Source organism: Macaca nemestrina, chromosome 11 (genome assembly GCF_043159975.1).
Source record: "Macaca nemestrina isolate mMacNem1 chromosome 11, mMacNem.hap1, whole genome shotgun sequence".
Classification (NCBI taxonomy): domain Eukaryota; kingdom Metazoa; phylum Chordata; class Mammalia; order Primates; family Cercopithecidae; genus Macaca; species Macaca nemestrina.
In genome coordinates, this window is record NC_092135.1 from 117,772,920 (window position 1) to 117,792,582 (window position 19,663).

General features: G+C 43.3%; 1 long non-coding RNA gene and 1 pseudogene across 2 annotated transcripts; both read left to right on the forward strand.

The window, feature by feature from the left end:
- The first annotated feature begins 540 nt into the window (after window positions 1-540).
- On the forward strand, window positions 541-18,537 carry LOC139357005 (uncharacterized). 2 transcript variants are annotated; one of them, XR_011609611.1, is made up of 4 exons: window positions 563-616; window positions 12,082-12,143; window positions 14,876-14,998; window positions 18,239-18,537. It is a non-coding gene; the product is annotated as an uncharacterized lncRNA (long non-coding RNA). The 2 variants fall into 2 exon arrangements; XR_011609612.1 differs by lacking the exon at window positions 12,082-12,143 and having other exon boundaries at window positions 541-616.
- On the forward strand, window positions 7,899-8,434 carry LOC112426558 (large ribosomal subunit protein uL14 pseudogene; annotated as a pseudogene).
- Window positions 18,538-19,663: the final 1,126 nt, after the last annotated feature.

Consider the following 19,663-nt stretch of genomic DNA (forward strand, 5'->3'; position numbering starts at 1 on the left):
GACAGCTGGAAGGCTGAGACAGAGGTAAAATAATGGGGCATGCTGCCCCCTAGTGGCAGAGGATGGCAACATACATTTCTGCAAAGGCGAGCGCTTTTCATCCTCTTACCAAAAAACAAAACAAAAACGAAAACCAGAGACCACACAGATGAATATAGAATTTGAATAATTCCACTATGTTATGAATTTAAGTGTTTTTTCACTGCAACTCATATTCATAAATACCAAGATATTTCTTTTTAGCTTAATGATTTTATTCTTGTTTTTAGGGATAATAGACTTTTTTTTTTTTTTTAAACCCCACATATATATTTTTAGCCGAGTCACAATGCAGTGTACTATATTTATAGGAATAAAATAAAATATTTCCCTTATAGCTTAGTTTTTATTTTTTCCAAAAAACTTTCTGAAAAATTGAGACGTATCTGATATCCCTGGGCATTTCACATGCTGGCAAACATGGCATTTTACTGGCTCTGGTGCACAAAAAGCCCTTGAGCACTCACCAAATGCTTCTGTGAAGTCAAAGGTTCCGAGCAGGCTGACTCCAGGTTGCTAGGGAGCCTCTCTAGGAGGCCAGCAGGCTTCTGGACGACCCCGACGGGGATCTGCTGTGGTATGTGGCCCTCTTTGCTGGTGCAGCAGCTTCCTCCGGTTGCTTTACTGGCATTCCTTTGAGCATCTCCACCCTGGGGCCCAGGCGGGGGACCCTAGCCATAGGTTTACACGGTCCCCTGATACCAGGCATGGGAACGGTAGCACTTGCTGATTGCGTGGGGCCCTGGCCACCGTGGAAATATTTAACACACAACACCTTAGAGTGGAGGTGGGCAGATTTTTTCTCTGAAAAGGACCAGAAAGTAAATATTTGATTAAATTAATTAATCAATTTATTTAGAGACAGAGTCTGGTTTTGTTGCCCAGGCTTGAGTGCAGTGGTGCAATCTCGGCTCACTGTAACCTCTACCTCCCAAGCAATCCTTCTGCCTCAACCTCCCAAGTAGTTGGGACTACAGGCGTGCACCAGCACTCCTGGCCAATCTTTGTATTTTTAACAGAGACAGGGTTTCTCTATGTTGGCCAGGCTGGTCTCGAACTCCTGACCTCAGGTGATCCGCCCACCTCAACCTCCCAAAGTGCTGGGATTAGAGGCGTGACTCACCGTGCCCTGCCTAGAAAGTAAATATTTTAGACTTGTGGCTCAATATAGTCTCTGTCGCAGCTCCTCAGTTCTGCTGTCATGGTGTGAAAGCGAAACGGTGTGACTGTGTTCCAAAAAATTTTCATGAACATGAATATAATTTTAATGTGTCATGAAATAGTACTCTCCTTTTGAGTTTTTTCAACCACTTTAAAATGAAAAATCATTCTTAACTTGCTGACAGTATAAAAACAGACAACAGGCTGGAAGTGGCCTGAGGGCCGTAGTTTGCTGACCCTTGTCTGAGTATCCTGTCATTTCTTTGTAGCTATGGCAGTCTTTTCCAACAATCACAAACAACCGAATTCACGACTCTATTCTATCCAGTTTCCTGGATAAGACACAGTTCATAACTGGTTAAAGTGTCTGGTCAATTCCAAACAGGCACATATTTATTTAGATATTTAGAACTGCTCTGTGGAGCCCAGCCCTTTATTTCCTCCAAAGAATTTGTTGATCCACTGAAAATTTTCTTTCAAAAGCAACCTCATGGATGTGTTTTGTGAAAGTCTCATTTAGAACCTTTGGGGCCTCATTTAGTCACCCACGAATCCTCATCTTTTCATGTACACATCTCTGTCCATTTTCTCCTTTCTTCTTCCTAATTAGCTGCCTGCATAATTAAACCTTTCCTCATTGAGAGATTCTGAGCCCTCACCGGTGCGCTAATCACCCTGTGGCCCTCCTGTGGCCTCGTCTATTTCCTTTTGAGATGGAGTGCCCAGCACTGAACGGCAGTCAAGGTCGGGCCGCCCGCATTTGTATTACACACTAGTTTGCCATTACCGCGGTGTTCGCTCCTTAATACAGACTAATAGCTCATTCTCCTTCCTGACCTCCAGTGAGCATTGTGTGGCCATATTCAGTGCTGGCTTTGTGATAATTTCAAGATTTTTTTCTTTAGGAAGTTATAACTAATTCAGGGCCCATCAACGATCATAAATAGTTTACATTGCTCTTTCGAGTATGAACTGCCTCCCATGGGCCATTTAATTTACTGAATATCCCCTGGCTGTGCTTGTTCTGTGACCAGCCCCTGTCCCTGCCCTTATTAACTCTGTTTCTGTATCTCACTTTGGTCCAGTCGGGAGAGGTGGCACCTATATTTGGGAATGAGCTTGTGCTTGGCTATTGACCTACCTAGCAATGCATTAAAGATGGATTTGATCTGATTTAAAGTTTTATAAGCCCAAGGGGGTTGCCTCTGGAGGATTTTTAGAGGCCAGATTGATCCTGGAATTGTGCTTAGAGGTGGTTTGCATTTGCTCAGAGAAAATCTAGGAATTTTACTTTACCTGAAACTTTCCTGGTTTTGGGGTTTTACTGGGTTTTAATAATTTGCCACCTCTGGAAAACTGCAGAGACAAGGTTTCGCCTAGTTGGCCAGACTAAGTTTTTTAGCTGTCTCCAATTGATAACTGTTTAAGAGGTTTAAATACACAAATTAAGTTGGTAAAATTTGAATGTGTGAATCTGGGTGAAGGATATATGGTGGTTTGGTTACATTATTTTTGCAGCTTTTCTGTTGGTTTGAAGTTCTTTGAAAATGAAAAGGTCCATTAATTAAGAAGGTGGGTCAACATTCGGTCACAGCAGCACCTGCCGTTTGCACACTGCTGGCCCGCCTTCCCCCATGGGCCCTTTGGTGTGTACTTGGATTTACATCAGCCCTGTCCCAGCGAATGCTCCTGCTCTTTTGGTCCCTGTCCCCACTTGCCTGCCCCATCTCAGTCAAGAAGTAATCAAACATGGGCTAAGCATCAGTATGACAGGGGAGTGGGGAGTAAGCAGACGTTGTCCTTATCCTCAGGACGCTACAGTCTAACAGGGAAGACAGAAACTAAGCAGAGAAGCACAAAAGACTGTAAAGGAGAAGTACAGGTTGTGGAAGGGTCTAACCCACTCGGGGCTCAGGGAACCCTTCTTGGGAGAAGTGGTATATTAGTCTGTTCTCACATTGCTAATAAAGACAAACCCGAGACTGGCTAATTTTTTTTTTTTGAGATGGAGTTTTGCTCTTGTTGCCCAGGCTGGAGTACTGGAGTACAATCACGTGATCTCAGCTCATGGCAACCTCCGCCTCCTGGGTTCAAGCGATTCTCCTGCCTCAGCCTCCCGAGTAGCTGGGATTACAGGCATGTGCCACCACGCCTGGCTAATTTTGTGTTTTTAGTAGAGACAGGGTTTCTCCAGGTTGGTCAGGCTGGTCTCGAACTCCCGCCCTCAGGTGATCTGCCCTCCTTGGCCTCCCAAAGTGCTGGGATTACAGGCGTGAGCCTGTGAGACTCACACCTGGTGAGACTGGCTAATTAATAAAGAAAAATAGGTTTAATGAACTCACAGTTCCACGTGACTGGAGAGCCCTCACAATCGTGGTGGAAGGCAAATGAGGAGCAAAGTCACATCTTACATGGCAGCAGGCAAGAGAGAGAGTATGTGCGGGGGAACTCCCCTTTATAAAACTATCAGATCTCATGAGACTTATTCACTATCATGAGAACAACACAAGAAAGACCCGCCCCCATGATTCAAATACCTCCAACCGGGTCCCTTTCATGACACATGGGCATTATGGGAGCTACAATTTGAGATTTGAATGAGGACACAGCCAAATCATATCAAGTGGTGTTTGAGCCCGGAGCTATCAGATGGTGGGGATTAGCTTGGCAAAGAGAGGGTGCAGGTGTGCTGTAGGTCGGGAGACTAGCATGTGTGTGGGACTCTGGGGGCGTGTCAGAGGTGTTGAGAGAAACCCAGCCTGGCTGGAACAGAGAGTGCAGGGGCCTGGACAGATGAGTTAGGAGAGGCAAGCAGGGTCTTGCAGACGGCTTTGATAGCTTATTTTTCTTTATTCTGAGAGCTAGGGGAAGGAGTGGGCAGTAATGTTATAATAAGATTTGCATTTTTGAAAACAAGCCCTCTTGCTGCAATGTAGAAAATGAATTGGAAAAAGCGGCAGTGGTGACAGCAAGAGAAGCAAGGAGTCCATCGCAGCATCCAGCAAGCAGTGATGCTCTCTTGGTCCTGATGGTGGCTGGGCCAATAGAGAAAATTGGGTAGATTTCAGAGTTGTGTAGGAGGTGGACTCACAGACTTGGTAATTAATTGGACTATGTCATTCTGATATTTTTTAATTGAAAAATTTCTCCATTTTTCCTTTTGCTTTATAGATATGGTTGGAAAATACTTTTCCCCAAAAGCATTTGCAAATATACCCATTTACATGGCACTGTCTTGCTTGTGTAGGCCCAAGATGAATATGTCTCATGCAAAGATGATGGCTTATCTCATTCAATAAGATTGTGCTAATTAGAAATTAGGACCTATCCATCTCGCATGTTCTGGGAATTTAAGCTGTAGGAGATGGAAATTAATGCGGTTTTTAAGCAATCTATTGAATTTATTAAATTGCAATGAAATGATAGAGTTTGTATTGGAAGATGTGAATTTCGACAGGAAAGAGGCCCTGCATGATACAATCACAATACTGACAATAAATGCCGTTGTACTTTTCCATGACAAGGATGATTTACAATTATAGTAGTACATGGTTCTCTTTGATTTATGGCATCCTGTTAGCCATGGAATTACTTAGCAAAATCAGTTTGGCTTGATATAAGATTTTTTTCTTGTCTAGAAAAAAGTTTAGCCTGAGGAAAAGATGACATTAATTTAGGAATAGTGGAGTTATCATTGAGTTATCAAAATAAATCTGAGGACATAAATCAATTCTACTGCATGCAGAATGCTAAATCGATAAGTCCAGAAAGACTTTATTGATTCTACGGCCATCACTCAAGCCTTCTTCATTAGATTCCTCAAGCATATGTTTAATTGAAATGATAAAGTAGATAACTTTGGGTAAATCCACACATCCTGACTTTGATATGGGGTTGTTCAAGGTAATGAAAATGATTTGGCTGAGCTGGCTCTCTCCTTTAGAGTCAGGAGGGTACACATGGGAAAACTTCACATCTTCTTTCTGTCTCCTGTAACTTCCACTCCAGGCAGACGCTAGCTTAACAGTCTTAGGTCACTTCTTTTAATTCAGTTTAAAAACTGTAAGAACAAACTGATCATACTATTAAGAGAACGTTTAAAAAATTAATACCACCCTGAACCCATTGGCAAGTACTGTGCTGAACTGTATTATCTCTTTCTATGTCTTGTCTCTCTCACTTAAATGATTGTGAGCAGTTGAGGGCAAGAGGCTTTTAGCTCAGTATCCCTTAAATCTTGTTTCAATGCGTAAGTATCTTTATATAGCTGCAGTCAGAACTGTATCCGTTAGCTGTTGCTGCAAAACAAACAACCCTCAAATTTAGTGGCTTATAACAAGAACCATTTTATTTGTTCATGATTCTTGGAGTCAACTAGGTGGTTCTTCTGTTCTGGTCAGCTAAGCTGATACTGGATAGTTTAGGATGACCTCACTCACATGTGTGGCAGCTGATGTGGTGACAACTGGGGTGATGACCACCTGCTTCCCATTATCCAACGGGCTGGTCACATGACAGCAAAAGCATTCCCATCAGCAAGAAGGGAAGTAATTCTCAAGAACTCGTGCAAGTACTTATCAAGTCTTTGCTTGTGTCACATTTGCTAATATTCCACTGGCCAAAGCCAGTTACATGCCAAGTCCATATGTGAGGATTGGATAAATGGATTTTGCCACTTGATGAGAGAAGCTGCAAGAATACTGTGGCCATTTTTCCTGATATACTACAGAATTGAAAATAAATTTGTATTTTTCTGCTTTTAAAAACAACTATAGGTGCTTCCTCTTTTTATATTTTTTAAAGCTAATATATTATATATTTACTATTTGCTAGAGGCTTTAAATGTAATCTGCAGATGACTCTAAAATGCAAGTAAAATGATTATTCCCATGTTACCATTAAGGAAGCTAACTGAAGGTCACACAGCTAGTAAGTGGGGAAGCAGAGATTTTAACCCTGATCTCTCTGGCTCTGCTTACTCTTAGCAGACTTTTCATCATGATTCTTCTTTCCCTCTTGTTGGGTGTTCAAATGTCCATCATTCTTTGAAGTTGTAGGAAATATCAGGAGGATTTCTCCAAGTTGTGTGTGCAACTAGCCCTCTACTTCAACGCTTTTCTGACCCAAGGGTGATTGGACCTTACAGGAGAACCATGTCAACCTTCAAGTGCACCAAATAAGATACCTCTGACTTTAGGTGATTTTGATGTTTGAATTTCCCCTAAGCAATAGGGGCAAAGGAGTGGTAGCAAGATTTCACCAAACCCTAAATTAAGGGTCTGGGTACCAACCCATGTGACTGCTCACTGTCTCCTCCCTCTTCTTACCAGGCATACTATTGCATTCAAACATGGTCCAGCAATCTTTCTTTTCCTGCCTCCTCTTCCTAGATCAGGTATCTTCCAGATGATTATCATGAAATTATTCAGGTATCCTTCAGCCTTCCCCTGGCCAGTCATCTTCCTGTGATTTATCAGCTGACGGTTGGTTCATGGCGGAGCCAAGCTTATCAGACTTCAGGCACAGGATGTGCTTTGGAGAAGGCTAGGTTTGGTAAACCTACTTGTCAAATGGGTGATATTCAGAACAAAACAAAATAGGTATAATTAGTTGGACTAGAAAGATCATACATGAAGATTAACAATGACATCTAGGAGGAGCCTTCAAAGCTTGGCCAGGAGCTTGGCCAGGAGCTCAGATGGGCTTCTCCACATCCTAACCACCACTTCAAGAACTTAGGCTCATAATTAGGCAACTTCCCTAAAATCTAAAATCCAGGTGTATGAATGCCTCAAATGCTCAGCCTCTCAAAAATTCCCAGCCCACACAGGTGTGTTTTGGGCATTTTCCTGTGGTGTCCTGGAGTGGCTCATACCAGCTCATGAGAGCTGATTGTCAAATTTTCAGGAAATTTGCAAGCCAATTGTTAAACACAGCCATTCTTAAAAATTAAATTGTGTAAACTTACAATAAAGTAAATTACATGAAAAAGGCAATAAATTCTCAAAACTCATTACTTCCTATTTATTCTACTACCTTTTTACTATTCTCTATGATCATGAGGTTATTTCTACCCATTTTATCAGTATGGTGGAAACAGTATATCACGGTGTGCTATTGCACATTTCTTCCCAATTCTGCAGTCCATGACATCAAAATGGTAGCTTGGAATCAACCTTGGTAGGAACATTTACACGTTGGAAATCTGCAAATGGTACAAATCAGGGCTTGATTGATTGTCTCATTGATTACCTAGACTTAAGAAAGTGATGGAGAAGATGTGAATAATGCATATTAAACGTAAAATTGTGTCATGTCCATAACTGTTACATTGTGAATAGTAAAAAAAGCTTTGGAAATTCTCCTGGTATTTGAAATTATCATCTGATTCAGCAAGCAATCACTCATGTCATTGAAGAGCAAGTGAAAATACTGATATACATCTTTATTATCTCACTTTCTTTTCTCTTATTAATGTAAAGGAAAATATCAACCAACATTCATGTTGTAACCACACTCATTTATCTATTCCAACCATCGATTGAGTACAGATACAAGAATTTTGCAAAAATTAACAAAGCCTTGTGTGAGAATCTATTGGCTCTATGGAGTTTATAATAAAGAGTATAATTTGTTATTATCTGTAAATTGGCTGCTATAGATCCTTTATATTGGTAAGATTTATATCAAACATCTACATGCTGTATGTCTATGTATGCATTCATTTTTTCCCAGAGAGCAATTGTTAAATATTTACCAATGCTCTTTCTGAAGATGTTGAAGTGTGAGGATGTGGTAGGTCCTCCTATGTGAAGTTCTGGATTTCCCTGGGTCTTCTTGTGGGAAATGTGATCAAGTGTGCAGACCACACAGAAGTGAAAAATCTGTATGTCATCTCTGTGAACGAGACCAAGGGACAGTGGAACTTTCTGCTGGTGTGGGTAACATGGTGATGGCCATGGTCAGTAAGGCAAGCCAGAGCTCAGAAGGAAGGTGCAGCCAGCAGTGGTCATGTGACAACAGAAGTCATGCCAGAGAAAAGATGGCTTGTTTCTTTATTTTGAAGATAACGCCAGGGTTGTAGTAAACAATAAAGGTGCGATGAAAGGTTCTGCCATCACAGGGGCAGTTGCAAAGGAGTATGCAGCCATGTGGCCCAGGCTGACGTCCACTGCTGGCAGCACTGCATGAATCTTTAGCGTATTTATAAAATGTTAAAAAAAATCCATTAAACTCTGCCCCCGCCTCCCAAAACACCCACCAAAAACCATTTACCACCATGCTATTGGCATATTCCCACTGCTGTCTTACTGGTCACATAGAAGTTGGTGGACTTTCCTTCTCGATCTGTGTCCTTGATAATACCATTTTTCCTTTTATCCTTGGCTCCCCTCAGTCACAGAGTGCCCTATAAATGAGCACATTCAGGCAGCTGGGGATGTCCAAAGAGGGGGGAAAAAAACCTCCCTGCAAACTGAGGCTTTCATGGGAAGAACTGAAACCTGAGCAGGTAGAGGACAGCGTTAGCAGTTCCTGGGTCTCATTTTAGGTCTCCTGTGAGTGAACGTCTTGTTCATCACTAAGGGTATTTGAGAATTTTTGCATTTACATTTACCAAAGTAACAGGGGCGACAAACATTTATCTGCTTTATCATTTACAAAGCACATCTACATTTCTTAGCTTATTTCGTACTTCTAAAGATGACTCTGTTTCTAGCAATTCACCCGCAGCTGGAGAGGGGGCTAGTTACCATAGACTCTGGCTCGCTCTCCACAGTGTAGCGGCCTCTCAGACATGGTATTAAAGGAGTTTACTTGCCCCTTCCTATCCTCTTTATTATACCCAATCTGCAGTGAATTCAGGGCAGGAAACAAAACCCCAGAAAGGGGTTGTTATTAACGGTTCCAGTAGAGAGTAATCCCACTTGCCAAAAGTAAGTAGGATGTGGTTACCTTCGAATTTGTTTCTCTCCCCAGGGGTCATGGGTGTGGAAGGAGAGCCCTCGTACATTGAGGGCAGAAACCAGTTGCTTCAAGCGTTATAGAGCAAGTTGCTTAGCATTTCCTAAATACTGTACCTGCCGTAGCTTTCTTCATACGGTAAATTAAAAAGCACATTGATATTCAAGAAAGGAAAATACCACCCGACCTGGTTATTTTGTTTGGTTGTTGTGATCCCCATCATAGCATGTAAAGTTTGCCTTGGAAAACTCTTCATAGAGTAAGGTATGAATTAAGACAAAAGTCCGTGGTAATAGTTCAAGCCTGTTAACAACAACTAGGAGAGGTCTTTACCATACCCAGGGCTTTGGGAGTTTGCCTATTATCCAGTTAACATGACTGATTTTTCAGAGCTATGTGGGATGCCCTCAGACCCACAAGTGGTCATTTGCGACTAAAAGAACTGATTTGATGGCCTCGAATGATCAAACTAAACCAGATGGTTATCAAATCTTAACTCTATGCTGCACGAGCTTGGATTGTCTACAGTGGCATCCTCAGTGCACTTTAGAATGAAAAAAATTCAATTTCAAAAGTAAACACAGAGAACAAAAGTAGTTCAGAGGACAGCTTACACAGATAACAAAGCCAGCAACTACAACTGAAGGTTGCCGCACTGAAGCAGTATTTTACATAGCCAAGGATTGCCAAATATGTTTTTTCGCCAATATCTGCTTTTTTTTTTCTCCCTAGTTATTGATTACCTTTGCGAAGGAGAGAATATTGACATGTGCAGAAGAGCGTAACACGTTGAAATAGTTTTAGATAGAGTATCTGCGACAGGTCTTCGTGTTTAGATTTAAGTGGGAACCACTGTGGGTTCTGAAATAGCTTCTATAACCAGTTTCATCACAGACCTAATCATCCAAGACATTATTCCCTGTAATTTGACTGAAAAGCAGCGAGACAGCAAAAGCTTCAATTCTTGAAAAGGATTTAGCGGCCAGCCATCTTATGGTTATTAAAGATGTTCTTGTGCCGTCTCCTCCCCTCTCTTTTTACTCCAGCCATGACTAAATAAATCCAGAGGCTTGAATCAAACATGGAAAAGGGGAGCGACAAGCAAAGGACCAGAACAGATTCCTGGGGAAACAGTTTGGTTAAAAAAACATTAAACAAGGCTTTACTGTCCTACAGAAGTTCTAATCTCAAATGATTGAGAACCTCAAAAATGAAATATTAATTTTTTTTTTCTTCAGAAGACAAGGAAGGACACTCTCAGGCCAGACTATAGTGGAAAGAACCTAGCATTAATTAAATGAAGACGTGGCTCTGGGAGCTTCATCTCCACTGTGTGACCTTGAATGAGACTCTTAACCTCTCTGAGTCTTGATCCCTGATTTGAGGCTATGTTTGCCTTCAGCCCCTTTCACTCCCCCGATTCTAAAGCTTTCCCTTTTTAAGGTTAAGATTCTTTGAATACTTTGCTCTCACATCATGTTGTCTTAATTCTTATGCTATGGATTTTTAGCAAACATTATGGTATTTAGAAACTATATAGGCGATATTTGGGCAGGTCAGACATTTTTGGAATGTATAAACCAAAATGTAAGGACAGTACCACCCTTCAGGTAAGCCTACATCAAAACTAGCCTTCATTTCAATTATGTACATTATGGCATTAATTTTTTTATACTTAAATCTGACTTCTTTTTAAAAATTATTTTATATTCGGCTGGGTGTGGTGACTCATGCCTGTAATCCCAGCACTTTGGGAGGCTGAGGTGGGGAGATCACGAAGTCAGGAGATCGAGACAATCCTGGCTAACACGGTGACACCCCATCTCTACTAAAAGTACAAAAAAATATTAGCCAGGCGTGGTGGTGGGCCCCTGTAGTCCCAGCTACTCAGGAGGCTGAGGCAGGAGAATGGCGTGAACATGGAAGGTGGAGCTTGCAGTGAGTCAAAATCACGCCCCTGCACTCCAGCCTGGGCGAGAGCAAGACTCTGTCTCAAAAAAAAAAACAAAACAAAAAACAAACAAACAAATCATTTTATATTCAAGAGGTAGATGTGCAGGTTTCTTACATGGGTATATTGTGTGATGCTGAGGTTTGAGCTTCTGTTGATTCTGTCACCCAAATAGTGAACATGGTATCCAGTAGTTTTCAACCCTTGTCTCCCTCTATCCCTCCCTACCCCTTTTTGGAGTCCCCAGTGTCTATTGTTCCCATCTTTACATCCATGTGTACCTAACATTTAGCTCCCACTTTTAAGTAAGAACATGTGGTATTTGGTTTTTGGTTCCTGCATTCATTCATTTTGGATAATGGCCTCAAGCTGCAGCCATGTTGCTGCAAAGGACAGGATTTTGTTCTTTTTTATGGCTGTGTAGTATTCCATGGTGTCTGTGTATCACATTTTCTTTATCCAGGCCATGTCGATGGGCACCTACATTGATTCCATGTCTTTTATGGCAATAAATTTTTAAAAAGCAGAAACAAAGCTAGGTGTATACATGTTACCCAAGTGTCTGCCTTCTCCTTTTGAGGGTCATCTTCCTCTAGGATATTGTTCTTCTGCTGTGCCTGTGTTGACCTGTGTCCCTGCCTTTGTCTTCATTGTTGTTCTCTCCTCACCTTCATGCCGTCTCCTGGGACCGCCTTCCCTTCTTACTTTCCTGCTTCACTCTCTGTTAGAAACCACCAGTCCTCATTCTTCCAATACAGTAATGACAAGGCCCAGGCAGAGCAGGTCTGCACTAAAAGCCTGGAGATATTAGAGGGTGCTTATGGTGCAGGACAGGGGACAAATGCAATTCAAACATTACCGTTAGAAATGTATCAGCCAACCCCACTGTAGCGGGCTTGTGGTAATGCAGGAAATAGAATAACTAAATGGAACACTGAACAGTTTCTCTTTCTCTCTCTCTCTCTTAGGTCTGGAACAGGATCTTTAGGACAGAGAGGGAAAGAGCATTTCAGGACAAGCAAAGGGAAAGGTGGGAGCTGTAGAGAGTGAGTTGCCACTTCACAGTTTGCTTGCAGCTGGCTCTGCTAGCAACAATCCCCCACCTAGATGGATGTCTTTAAACACTCCTTTGGCTCCCAGCCTCTGGGTAAGCCGACTACACTGCAACGCAAAGTCTGCTTGCCGAGACTGGCCGAGTTCCGCATTATTCTCTGTTAGCTCTCTCACAGGTCTGTCTTTGTGAATGCTCTTTGGGGGTGTTTAACTTCCCTAGTGACAGGTATGGAGTCTTAACAGTTTTTAGGTCCCTTGATTTTCTTGGTGGGATAAAGAGACTTCTGTCAACTCCTCCGATCCAACTTGTCTGCAGATCGTGTTGAAACTCCTTTTTGTCACATCCTCCAGATCACAACGAAAAGGCAGATTAACGTGATTACTGAGGTCCATCAACTCACGATTCCTGGTTAAATGATACCCACCATGAACCACAGGGCAGAGCTCTGCAGAGTTAGCTGGCTGCCTCATTACAATGACTTCATTTAATAAACTCGCCGTCAGCAGCTTAATCCTCAGTCATGTAGAAGTATGAGAATCCTTGTTAGCCACGATTAGGCAACATTGAGGGTTAACAAAATTTTCTCATGCCCCAGCATTCATTTTCATTAAAAGTCTAAATGAATTTTTAAAAAAATTTCACCAAGAGCACCTGATTGGCAGCGACTTTACGTGTTTCCACCATGAAGTCCTGTTGCAAGTAAGGCATTTTAATCGCTTGATTTCACATTTGGGTTTTTGCTGGGAAGTGTTTCCTATATGGTTTCTAATCCTTCAGGCTCCTCTTCTGCCTTACCTGTACTTGGGTCCTGTCAATCAAGCTGGCTAGGTGTTCTTCACAACTGTCATTCTATTAGGGGTGTGAAAAATTTCCCAGAGAGGGCAGTGTAAGGAAGGGTTTTCTTTCTGTCTTTCCTTCTGTTAGAGTCTGAGATGGAGCCATGCTGAGTTCTTGGTAGTGTCCAGGGTGCTGTTCAGACTGGTAGATTCTGATCTGACTTTGAGCTCCTATCCCCAACCTGCCTCTTCCTGGAAGCGCCACCTTAGTGCTGCTCTCCCACCCCCCACCCCAGTGCTGGGAGTTCCTTAAGCTCTCCACGAATGTTTCAGAAATGAAAGAATAAGGGGCTAGAGGGTCCCAGTTCCAAATGCACAACTGTTGTCTCTCTTTTCTGGACAGCTGTGTTTATCTGGGTCCTTGGAGAAGCAGAGGTCAAGACAGGATTAGACACGCAAGGATTTTATTAGAGGAAACTCCTATGTGAGGGAAAATGGGGAGAGAGCTGGGAAAAGGTCTGGGAGATATCAGGGTATGATGCAAGAGTGACCACCCCACCCCAATGCAGGAGGGAGTGGGGAGGGAAGGCTGGGTGGTAGCATCTTAGACTGCTTTGCAAATAAAGCAAGGTTAAGCAAGGCTGCTGGGGAGTCTCAGAGCCAAAGTCATCCACCAGCCTCAGACTGACCTGCCTTGGCATCTGGGCTTTGCGCAGTCATTGACCTCAGTGCGAAGGTAACATAGTTCTCAGAGTGCAGGCTCTGGGGCCCTTGGGAATGATTCACATAGATTTGGAGGCATGTGAGGTGAGGTGTCTTCCCATGGCTGCCGCATAGTAAGTGGTGAGAGCTGAGCCAGATGCACTGCAAAAAGCAGCACAGCAAAAGGGATATGATTATAGTTAAAATGAAGAACAAAACAATGCAAGGAGCACGTTCACCCTGACCCCTCACCCTAACCCTACCAGTGAGGAAGCACGAAGGAGTATCTGTGTGGACTGGGCCTGTGAGCTTCACTTCAACAAGGAACTCCCAGCAGTTGGAACTCCCAGTTCCAACTCTTGTCTCTGGAGGTTTGCTGTCCTTTTGGGGGACTGTTTCCTGATGTCCTTACTCACTAGCTCTGAACTCAGTTCTCTGATTATTGCTCTGACCAAGGGAAGACATAGATCTTTCCTTAGAGCACAGCTGAGACCGGGCTGGTGTGTGGTTCTGACGTTTCCGTAGGCTTGTTGGGGAAACAGCAAAGGGGTCTTCAGGAGCATTAGTTGGAGGCGTTGTTTTCTTCCCAAAGGCCCTTGCCTTCCCAGGGACCAAAGAAAGGTATAAATAACCACAGCTGAACAGAGTTGGTTTTAAACAAAATAATCATTCTAAGTAGTTTAGCTGGTGCCGGGGGAGGAGAGGGAGATAGGAGTTAATAGGGTTCTGGCCAGTCCTAGGTGGGGCTGTCCAGACAGTATCTCCTAGGAGGGGTGTCCTGGGCAGAAGGGACAAGGATGAGGGCCTGATGGTGTGTCTGGAAGTGACAGATGGAGAAAATGATGCAGGTGCTCCCTTTTACTCATCATCCGAACCCAATGACTGCAGTGTCTTCCTAACCCATCCCTCTGCTTCCTTCTCCCCTCCACACTGCCCTCCCCCAGGCAATCCATTCTGCCTGCTACAGTTATTTTTCTTGTACACAAATCTTATCATAATGCTGTTTTTGCTAAAAACTCTTCAAAGGCCTCCCAGGCCTTCTGGACTCCTAGCATAGCATTCAAGGCCCTCCTCAGTCTTCCCCCAATGCCGCAGCCCTCTCCCCACTACTTGACTCTCACCAGCAGAACTCCTGGTTCCAACTCTTTTCTCTGGAAGTTTGTCATCCTCCTGGGGGACTGTTTACTGCTGTCCTCACTCACTAGCTCTAACTCTGTTCTCTGATTACAGCTCTGGCCAAGGGAAGACATAGATCTTTCCGTAGAGCACAGCTGAGACCAGGCTGGTGTGTGGTTCTGATGTTTCTGCAGGCTTGTTGGGGGAACGGCAAAGGGAGCTCCCCACAGACAGCTAGTGAGTATGGGCAGCCAGCTGTGGCTGCAATGGGAACAGCTCTGTCCCTGGGGCCTCTCTTGGCAGCCCCCAGCTTGTGGCCCTCATCAAAGACAATTTTTCCATCTCATTGCCCAGGGGCACCCTGAGAATCTCTATATACTTAGAGTCCAGTCTAGGAGAACTATGTCCAGAAAGAGGAAGTCCCCGCCTCTTATCTCAAGCCCGCCCACCATGTTTTAATGTCCTGATCTAGGACAACTGGCTTTGGGAAGAATCTGCCCTTTAGGTAGGCCACACACACTGTCACTCACAGTATTGTAGCCTCGCACTGTGGCTAATAATCCAATAACCTCCTGCATGGACATTTGCAGGATACCTTTTGTCTACAGCATCATCATCTCCTTTTGTGTCCCTCGTGTGCTCATGCTTCAGCCTGAGCCTGTTTAAATGCTCATTGCTGGGTTTTGCTCCTAGCAATTCTGATTCAGTGAGTCTGAGGGGTCTATGGCTGATTCTAATGCAGCTTCCACCTCCAATGCAGCTTCTCTAAGCTTGTGTGTCCAACTCTGTGCTTGTATTAATATTTAGAAGAATGGAATGGGCTCAACAGTGCACTGAGCTCAGCTTCCAAAGAGAAATGTAGATGCCAAGGTCAGGTGCAAAGGACAATTGCAGATAGGAAAGTGAGACTGCGGAGTGACATCCACATTCAGGGAACTTGGGCAGATCTTGTTACCCACTTATAGCTACCACTAGGGTATCATTTTTCCCATTTGAAATCTAAGTCTGTCAAATACATTTTTAGTGGAGAGAAAAAGGAGATGGAGTAATTTGGGGAATCAAAAGTCAAATCTAGTTTTTTGGGTTTTGCACCAAATTTGATATTCCCTGCACTGGAAAGAACCCCTCTTCTTGGATTAGATTGAATTTATTTGGTGCAAACACACATTCTGTAAATACCAGTATGTTTTTACTTTTTAATACCCTGCATGAAAGAGCAACGATGATCAGAAACAGCAGCTATTAACCTTGTAATCTCTTTAATGCAATTAATTAATTAGTAAATTGCTACCAATTTGAACTGAGACATGCATCCACAGTCAGTGTAAATATAAAGCTGCTGAAATAAAAAAATTACTGTTTTCACATTGGCATTTAACAATGAAGTTTTTAATAAAAGGCCAATTGCTTTATGTAGAACATTCACTTAATTGTATTTGCTCTAGTGGGATTTTATCTGAATTATCTGGCATGTGAAGGAAATGAACTAAGTTCTAACTGAAGAAAAACGAATCATAGGGAGATTTACTACAATAATTTTCAAGGACTGCATGGAGAGGACTCATCAATTTTATTCTGTATTCACTATAGAGGGAATTAAAAAACTGAAAATAAATGTACACTGTAAATGTAGCAGTGTGCTCTATTGGAGATTAAACCTGTATTTTCCCTGTTCTAGCAAGAAAGGTTTGGAAAGATATCTTCTTTCCCCTGGTTTTACTTTTTTTTTTTTGAGACAGGGTCTCACTCCTGTCACCCAGGCTGGAGGGCAGTGGCAATCTAAGCTCACAGCAGCCTTGACCTCCCAGACTCAAGTGACCCTCCCACCTCTGCCTCCTGAGTAGCTGCAACTACAGGCACATGCTGCCAGCCTGGCTAATTTTTAAATTTTTTGTAGTTATAGGGTCTCACTGTGTTGCCCAGGCTGGTCTTGAACTCCTGGGTTCAAGCGACTCTCCTGCCTCAGCCTCCCAATGTGCTGAGATTACAGGTATGAGTCACCATGCCTGATGATATCTTGTTTCTTAGGGAGAATAAATCTTTGAATGACTGAAAGTACCCTGTCTCCTGCTCCTATATGGAGGTCTGGGACTCCTGGAGACATGGAGAAAGATGACGGGTAGTTTTATTTTTCAGAAAAAGAGGTGTGAGCAGACATTTTGGGACCAGGGTCTGGGAGGAGAGACTAATAATTCTCCAGAGGATGCTTGGAGCAGAGATGGTGCCTGGGGCCCTGGGGCCATGAGGCAGTGAAAGCTGAGCCCACCTGGATCCTGCATTCTAGGGCTGGCTTGCAGTCCACAAAGTGGGGGAGGAAGGGAGCACAGAGAAATAGCTGTGATGACTGGCATCCTGCCAGCACCTGAGGCAAGAGTGGGGCGGAGGACCCACCTAGCCTGGCCTGGTGTGTCCCTGTGTCCCTCATTCTTGGCTTGTCCCTCCTACCCACTGAGGCTCTGCTCCAGGGTTCTCTTGGGGGCTGTGCAGGCAATGACACCCACTAACTCAGTCAGGGAGAGGGGCTCCAGTGCCCATACTTTGGAGGGAGTCTGAAGCATGCAAGTGCGCCCTGGGGAAATGTGGGGGAGTCAGAAGGGGCTGGACATCTCAGTAACATAGGGCTTAGTTGTGAGGCAGAGGTTTCTGATAATGAGGTGTGTTAGTCACTGGGATGAAGACCAAGTGGGCTTTCTTTAGGGACCTGTGAAATAGGCAAGTCTCATCCATTTGGGGGTGGATTTTGGATTTTGTGTGGTCTTGCCTGGTAGGGAATGGGGGATAGGGGATGGAGGAGGAAAGGCACTCAAGGATAACAAAACACGTTTACTTCTCACACTGGGGCTATCTGCTTACTCAGTTGCTGAAATCCGGATGGGTCCCATCATTGTTCCTGCTTCTCCTGCTTTGTTAGAACTTCCCCAGGGTACATTAAAACAAATACAGAAATCAGGTGCATTATCTTTTATGCTTGGTTTCATAAAAATTAATTGCAGAAAAAATATATGCTGTGACATATGCTTTCTATCCCACCAAGAGAAGAATCACTGTAGCACTTTCTCTTGTGAATAGAACTCAATAGTTCTCCTTTGTGTTGTAAAATGGTATTATAGTCATGCCAGATAGTGGCATTGCATGTAATTACAAGCCTGTTGAGTTCTGCGTTTAAGCCCAGTTTGAGGGAATGTGGCGCTCAGTGTTTTTAATCACACAGGGTTAAACTTGGCTTTCAAGTTTTGTATAAAGCTAGCGCTAGCTGGTAAGTGTGCATTCCGACTACCAGTGTGAAGAAAAATTAATTCAATTCAAGCAACTCTGCCTATATGCACTGGTGCTGTTGGATCCGTTTTGTGGAAAGGGACAGTGTCCTTCCTGCTACAGAGCTCATGCTTGATTGGTCTGTATTAGTGTCATCCTGGCTATCAGAATATTTTGAATATTGCTTCTGACTTACATCTGCACTCTTTTCTTCACATGTAGGTTGGATTACCAAGCTGTAACCCAAGATGACCTGTCCAACCATGAAAATAAACACCACTGACATGTCTAAACTTTATGGGCAACTGGTGAAATGCAGTGGATTTACAAGGAGCTGCCCCCCAGGCTTCATCAAATGAGGCAACTGAGTGCTGTTGAAATCACTGTTTTATTTACAGTCCATTAAACTTCCAGTGGGCAGATTACCAAACCAGGGTTGATCATACCTGGGACCATAGGTCAGTAACATCCCTTACTTGTAACCATTTCTTCCTGGAGTCCAGACTAGTGGACACGTTCATCTCGTCCAACCACGTTCTGGCCTCCATGACTCTGATGGTTCAGCTTATTAGTCAGCTCTCGTGGAGTTGTACATGTGCTTTCCTGCAAGATCAAGAAAGTTGATCCCCAGGTCACATTGAGTCCTTAGTCCTGAATGTTGTATCCTACACTGAATTTCTCAGATGCATCACTCTGTCTGCAAGGGCTGAGAATGGGGAGGAAGATGGGAAAAGGTAAAAAGCTTTGGGAGTTATGTAACAGTTTTGAAGTTGGAGATTGTATTTCTCTCGTTCACTTTTCCTGGGCCATTGTAAATACTTCTTGCATAAGCACAGCCAGTCATATGTGGTAGGCCAGTCCTGACCTACTATTCCAAATGTATAATTATGACTTATAATAAGTAGGATGATAATTGCCATGTAGTGATGGAGCAGCCATGTGCTGAGCACAGGGCTAGATGGTTTCACATACATTGTCTCACTTATATTTTATTTATTTATTTTTGAGACAGGGTCTTGCTCTGTGGCCCATGCTGGAGTGTGGCGACATCATTATAGCTCACTGCAGCCTCAAACTCCTGGGCTCAAGTGATCTTCCTGCCTTAGCTTCCTGTGCACTAGGACTACAAGCATGTGCCAGCATGCTTGACTAATTTTTTTTTTTTTAAAATTTTTGTAGAGATGGGGTTTTGCTATGGTGTGCAGGCTGATCTTGAACTCGTGGCCTCAAGCAATCTTCCCATCTCAGCCTTCTCAAGTGCTGGCATTATAGACGTAAGCCACTGCGTCCAGCCTCGTTTAGTTTTTAGAACAATAATCCTGCAAATAGACATTTCTCATCTTTTATAGATAAATAACCTGAGGCTCTGAGAGACTTATAACTTGCTCATTTACTTAGCCCAGCTCGGTCTAGCACCAACGCCCAGTCTATCCTTCCCATGTGGCCTCACAAGGAAACCCAGTGTCCCACCTGTCCCATGCATTTTCTGAAATCAGGTCTGAGTAAGTATTTCACGTGCTCCAACTTCATATGGAAATTTCATATATCTTTAAAATTCCCTTGCTCGCTCCTCTAGTCAAGGTTATCTTGGGCACAGAGAGTTCTTTAAATATTCCAGCCACCTGTCACCCAAGGAATGTTCTGAAC